General features: G+C 45.6%; 1 long non-coding RNA gene across 1 annotated transcript in view; it reads left to right on the top strand.

Annotated features, from left to right (window-relative positions):
* The first annotated feature begins 298 nt into the window (after nucleotides 1-298).
* LOC104145426 (uncharacterized) overlaps nucleotides 299-6,000 on the top strand; it is a 26,449-nt gene continuing 20,747 nt past the window's right edge. The window contains exons 1-2 of the long non-coding RNA XR_011140158.1: nucleotides 299-432; nucleotides 5,174-5,361. This is a non-coding gene — a long non-coding RNA (uncharacterized lncRNA). The remainder of the gene's footprint in view (nucleotides 433-5,173; nucleotides 5,362-6,000) is intronic.

Genomic DNA, 6,000 nt, shown 5'->3' with positions numbered 1-6,000 from the left:
GCCGCGCCCGCCCGGCGGAGGCACCGCCCACCTGCAGCGCCGCGGCTCCTCCCCCACCCCCCACCACTCCCCCTCCCTACATCCCGCCCCGCCTCCCGCCCCGCCCCGCCCGCACCAAGCTAGGCTGCGGCGTGCAAACAGATGATGTCATGCTCTAGAGCCGCGCGTGACCGCCGGGGCCCACCCTCGGTGCCCATTGGCCGTCACCCGTCGCCCGTCAGGGCAGAGGCGCTTCCCATTGGTCGGCGCCGCCACTCCGCCTCCGCCCCCCTGGAAAATAATAAACAATCTAGTAAAATGCGGCGCGGAGCCGCGCGGCGTGGGGGGAGGGGGGGAAAGAGAGAGAGGTGCCCGCCGCCGCCGCCTCACCGGGCCGGGGGGCGGCTGCCGGCGCGGACGCGGTGAGGGGAGCCGGCCCCCCTCCTGCCGCCGGTGAGGGCCCGGGGCTCGCCCGCCGGGCGGAGGCGGGGGGGGGGGAGCGTTAGGCGTTGGGCCGGGCCTGCTGCGTAGCTGGCTGTCGGCCCGCGGCCCAGAGCGGGTTGTGGGAGTCAGTCGCCGGCACCCCCAGGCCCGGGTTTGTCGTTGGCTGACGGGGTGGCCTGTTCATCTGGCGGGGAAGTGGCTGTGGGCAGCTTAGCGCGGTGAGCCCTTGTAAACCGCTGCCTGGACGACTCGGTCTCTGCGTGTAAAGTGGAAACGTGGGGGAGCTGAACGCGGGTTTGAAATGCTGTGTTTGGCCTAATCGGGGATGAGCGCGTCCGTGGGAGGGGGGGAAAAAAAAAGAAAAAATCATTCTCTAAAGTTTGGTGAAACTTGTACTAAAAATTGCTGTCAGCAAGAAGCTTCTGCTATATTGAAAGTTACAAAACTACCTCTAGATTTTCCTATTTCAGTTGTCTCAATGTTTAATCGAAGGCTACCTCTGGAGGGGAATTTACTGCCCTGCAGGAGGCAATTGAGGTCTGTATGAAGCATAAGGGATGAGTGACGTGTCTTGCAATTGGATCCAGAGTGCTAGGTGCCTAGAGTTAGGGCACTGGTAGGGAAGCCTGAAAATGTTACACTTCTGAAATTGTGGCGTTGTCGGATGTCTTTGTGGGACAAAATATATCCCTGAGGTGGCTGTCGTGTCTGTGTGGTGCTATGCAGAGAGATGTAGCCCAGATGCCTGATTTGTTATAGCAGTGCTTGTACGGCAGAGCCCTAAAATAACTGCCTTTCACAGTCCTGCTTCCCTGTGCCTCCAAATACTGGACACGCTTGTATAGTGGAGGCCTGAATCAGGGATCAGTCGAAGAAAATTTGTATTGTAGGAAAGGATCTTTCTCTGGTGGGGATTTATAGCCTGGCCTCCTCTTTTGAGAGCAGGTGCTTACATCCATCCTTTGAAAGAACTGAAAAAGGCTATATTATTTTCTCTTGCCTGTGGCCACTGCAGGAGGAAGTCCAAATGCCCCACGTAATGTATCCCCAGTGATCAGAGCACTTGCATTCAAAGGAGCTGGAGATGTGGGCTTTGTCCCTTTTCCTAGAGCTTTGGGTTTTGCCCTCTCGCTGTTCAGTGCAGGAGCAGACCTGGAAAAGGGGACTGAAATCCAAGGTTGTTCCCCTCCCTTCCCTGTGGCAGTGTTGTTATTGCTAGGTCATGGCCTCTCCTTATTTGCTCCCATGGATCTTGCTTCCCCACCCTCACCCCCAGGCAGCAGTACAAATTCAGCAGGCTAGTTGAAAATGGAGTGTGTGTTAGGCTAGCCTATCTTCTGGTCGGTAAGATGCTCTTCAGGAAGGTCAGGGAGAGGCATCTGAACCCCATCAGGCAGAAGGGAGGGGAAGTTAACCTTAGATCTCCTAGTGTGAGGCACTGCAAGGCACACAGAGGGAAGGAAGTCCCCCCTGGGGAGTTGAGAAAGGGTTCAAAGGGGCTGGTGAAGTGTTAAGCAAAACCAGTCAGCAGCTCAGCACATGGTGGGGAAGTCAATGATAAGCACTTGCAGCTGGTTGTCTCTCTCCTAGCCTGGAGGAACTGAGCGGCTGCTGACTCAGGAGTTGCATCAAGTCAGAGGATTGGGAAGGGGGTCACATTTTCTGAGTGTCTGAGAAGTGCTGCAGTGAGCTGTGGGATAGTGCTGGGCACCTCCTGTCTACTGTCCTGTCTTGGAAGAACGATCACAGCAGCATTTTGTAAGGAGCCGGAGCCTGCTGGCATGTGTTGGATGTGCTCTGAGGACTGCAGAGCCAGGGCTGTGGGTCTCATCTTGCATGGAAACGTGGCTGAGCTCTGAATTCCAAAATTGGGCCGAGGGGGAAGAAAGGCAAAGAGTTGCCCAACATAGGGCAGCTCTGGGAATGCCAAAAGCAGAACGTCCTGTATCTTGAGATGTTGACAGTCTAAAAATAGGACTGCAGAGCCTCCAGAATTAGACATCCGTTGAACGGGAGCTTTTGGGACTGCAGTTTTGAACTTTGTTGCCTCAGTTCTGCCCGAGTCCTGCTTGTGGTATTAAAGGCCTACATTCCTTGTGGCTCGTGTGAGTGTCACTTAAACGTGCTTGGGGCATGCAATTATAGCTAACTGCCCTGCAGACTCCTCCTGGAATTTGAAAGGTTGAATTGAATTCTTTCTTTCATATGCATCCTCACCTGCCCTGCAAAATCGTTTCATTCAGTTTAGCAAACTATTGTGCTGGAGATGCACAGTTTAAGTCACTCTGCTGTTTAACCTGTGGAGGGCCAATGATAGTAAAAGATTAAAACTTGATTTTTTTTTTTCTTTTTTTTTTTTTTTTTGGTACCATTTAAGTGAGCACACATAACTGAATACACACTGAGAAATGATCTGCTGAGGAGGCTGCTGTTTCTAAATACAGTAGCTACTTTTCATAATAGGCATATTAAGCTTAAAATGTATCTAGGCAGAGGTATTATAAGCTTTGTTTTATTGCTGTGGATTGTTACCTTGGAAGTAACATGGAAAATGGGGTGGAACTGTAGCTGAGATCTGACAGATGTTCAAGTACAAGAAGCTTAAAGAGTAACGTATGCTTATTGAGCTTGCTCATAGAGGCTCTGTGACCTGTGTCTTGCAGTAATGATGACACAAGCTTTTTTGAATAAAAGGAGGAAATTAACTGCCTTGGCTAATTGTACCCTTGCTAGCTAGCGAACCAAGGACACCATTTGACTGTGAAAATTGTTGGTGCACCCAAATCTCTCAGCTGGGAAGAATACCTGAAGGGAGAGCGTTTCTATATCCATGGGCTTACAAGATCTATTTAAAATCTCCTAATTGGAAAATTAAACACTATTGCTTTAAAACAGTGGTGCACTGCTTTGAAAAATTAAGGCCATATGGAATCATTTATTACTTTTCAGTATGCATTCAGTCTCTGGTGCAATTTTATGTACCCGCTAATGCATAAAGTCTTTTCGAGCAGGAATAAAACACCACAAAGCATGATTTAATACTATAGGGTCACCAAATCTGTTTCAGATTACTGCTTGTTTCAGTCTGCTGAAAAGAAGGATATGTCCCTGAACCAATGAAACAATGACAATGGTGGTGGTGGGGGGAAGCCCATAAATCTGAAATGCTTTGGAAACTTAGTGCACATGTCAACAAAAAACTTTTAAAGTATTCAGTGGGATTTGGTCATGTAAGAGATACAGTTAGGAAACAAATTATACTAAATAACAGAAAAGTTGAAACAAAGTCAGCATTAATAGTGTAGTACTTGGTTACAATTTAAAATATCTTAATAAATTATGTTTTCAAACAGTACAGGCCCACACAAGCATGTGAGTGTAAGAGAAAGTAAGAGTAAGTAATCCGGGAGTGCACAAAAGTACTTTTGTTTATAATTCTGCGGTAACTGGAAGTGCCTATTCTTGTGCTTATTCACAGACACCTCTGGCGCTTTCTACCAGAAATCCTATCCAAATCATTTTATTCTGACTTCATTGGAAGAGGGGTGGTTTTTTTTTTTTTTGGTTTGTTTTTTTTGCTTTAGTCCTTTTCATATGACTTCTACAACTCTTCCCTTGAGGTTCAGAGTTACAGTGACCTTCCTTGTGCAAAGGGCTGAGATAGGTCTGATGCCTTAGCCAATTTTTTTTGTTGCTGACGGACAAGCTATGGGGCAATCTTTGCTCTCAGGGCCTGAACATTTTTCTTTCACTGGTTCTGCAGGGACCAAGGACAAGAGGGTGGGTCTAACAAGTTAACCATGCATGGTTCATGCCACCTGGCATAGGAGGCGTGGGAGGCACTCTTTATGCATTTATCATGAAAATGAGAGCTATATAACTGCCTGGCTAGTTATAATTTAACATAAAACACTTTTTTAATCTTGTTGTGTTGTTGTGCTTTCTTTTAAATGTCATCTGTAGAGTCTTTCAGTGAGTGGGAGCTTCAGTTTTGTTTTTTGTTTTTTACAGATACTGACAAAAACTTTCTTTTGAACATGGTCCACACGGTTACTGGAAAAGAGCCAGATTCTTTCTTAAAGGCATAAGCAAGCTAAAAAGAGTTTGTAATTTTTAAAATAAACTATTTTGGCAGTATGTGTTTGTCATTTATAATTGGTAAAGCATTAGACTGGTTCTTAAATCAAGGTTGGTCTTTTATATTTTTAGAATAGTTAAGTTTATTAAGCAAGTAAATTAATCTTCAACTTTACTGTAGCACTGAAGCCCATTTGTCACTTTTGTCTTCCATCACTCTTTAAGAAATTGTTAACTGATAGTAGTAATTTCAAATAGGTTTGAGTCTCATGTTAAAAAATAAAATACTTTTTCTGGGTGGACACTTTCAGTGTGAAAAGCATGCTCAAACTGTAGCACCAGAATAAAATTGCTCAGGCAAGAAGATGCCAATTGAATGAGTACATAATTAGGATTAAGAGAAATGCTGCGAAAAGTAATTGCTATCTGTGGTTAACTTTTATCAAGATCCTATATCTTAGCTTTTTGGAAAATCTAAATAAAAAACCTCTTTGAAGTCCTTTAAAACTTTCCTGAGGGTAGGTGTCAATTTAGGTATGCATTTCTACTTTAATTTTTAAGTATGACTGGTAACACTTGCCCATAGATGGCAATAACATTACACGGTTGAAGTAGCCCCCAGCTTATGAAATGTGGCTATGATGGTGGTGAATATCTTGCTTTCCTGTTGCAGGAGTAGTCATGGGGACCGTTCTACTTGCAGCGATACTGGGATCAATCATCGGAGAAAAGATCCTGTAGAGATGAGGCAGCGTATTTCCCATTTCTGATGTCAGGATTTGTTCTGTGAAACTGACCTTTAAAGCAGCCTGAAAATGAGGAACGTGGCACCAGAGAGCAGATCAGGAAGCGTGAAATGATGTAAGATATTTCTTCTGCATATGAAATACTTTTTTTTTTTTTTAAATGCTCCAGGTTTGTGATTCAGCATTTTCTGCTACTGACATAAGAATATAAGAAAGGGAAAAATTCTGTGGGAAAGGAGACAATTTCTATTGTTCTAGACAAAATCTGTCTTACAAAATAGTAGCAACCAAGTATTTTTCTTTATTTTTCTTGGGTTCTGTTGAGATGTGGGGGGGAATATCTTTTCCCCAAATCACTCCTTCCTCACCTTCCTAATCTGAGAACCCCAGTAATCTAGAGAAAGTAGAATGCGGGCACAACCTAGATATTTCAACTGCTCAGCTACCTGCAATGGACCTGAAATACCTCCAGCTTTGTAATAGTTAGATACTTGGGCTACTGCTGTTTTGACTCTGATAAGTGGCCAACTCCAAGTTTTGAGTTTCATGACAGCGGGAGAGGCCTACTATGTGAAAGCTCTGGGTATGAGTGCTGAGGCAGATATGTGATGTAGAATGGCTAGCTCAGAGACCCCTGAGGATTAATGCATCAGCCCATGACTGGTTGCCAGGCCTAGCCAGCCACCTGCGTTTGGTCTCAACTGTGTGATGATGCAAGAACTCAGACCCAGGCTCTTCTCTCTGAGCTTATACA

The sequence above is a fragment of the Struthio camelus genome, chromosome 3 (genome assembly GCF_040807025.1).
Source record: "Struthio camelus isolate bStrCam1 chromosome 3, bStrCam1.hap1, whole genome shotgun sequence".
In the NCBI taxonomy this organism is placed as follows: Eukaryota; Metazoa; Chordata; class Aves; order Struthioniformes; family Struthionidae; genus Struthio; species Struthio camelus.
The sequence above is the reverse complement of the archived record's forward strand: the minus strand, read 5'-3'. Positions and strand labels throughout refer to the sequence as shown.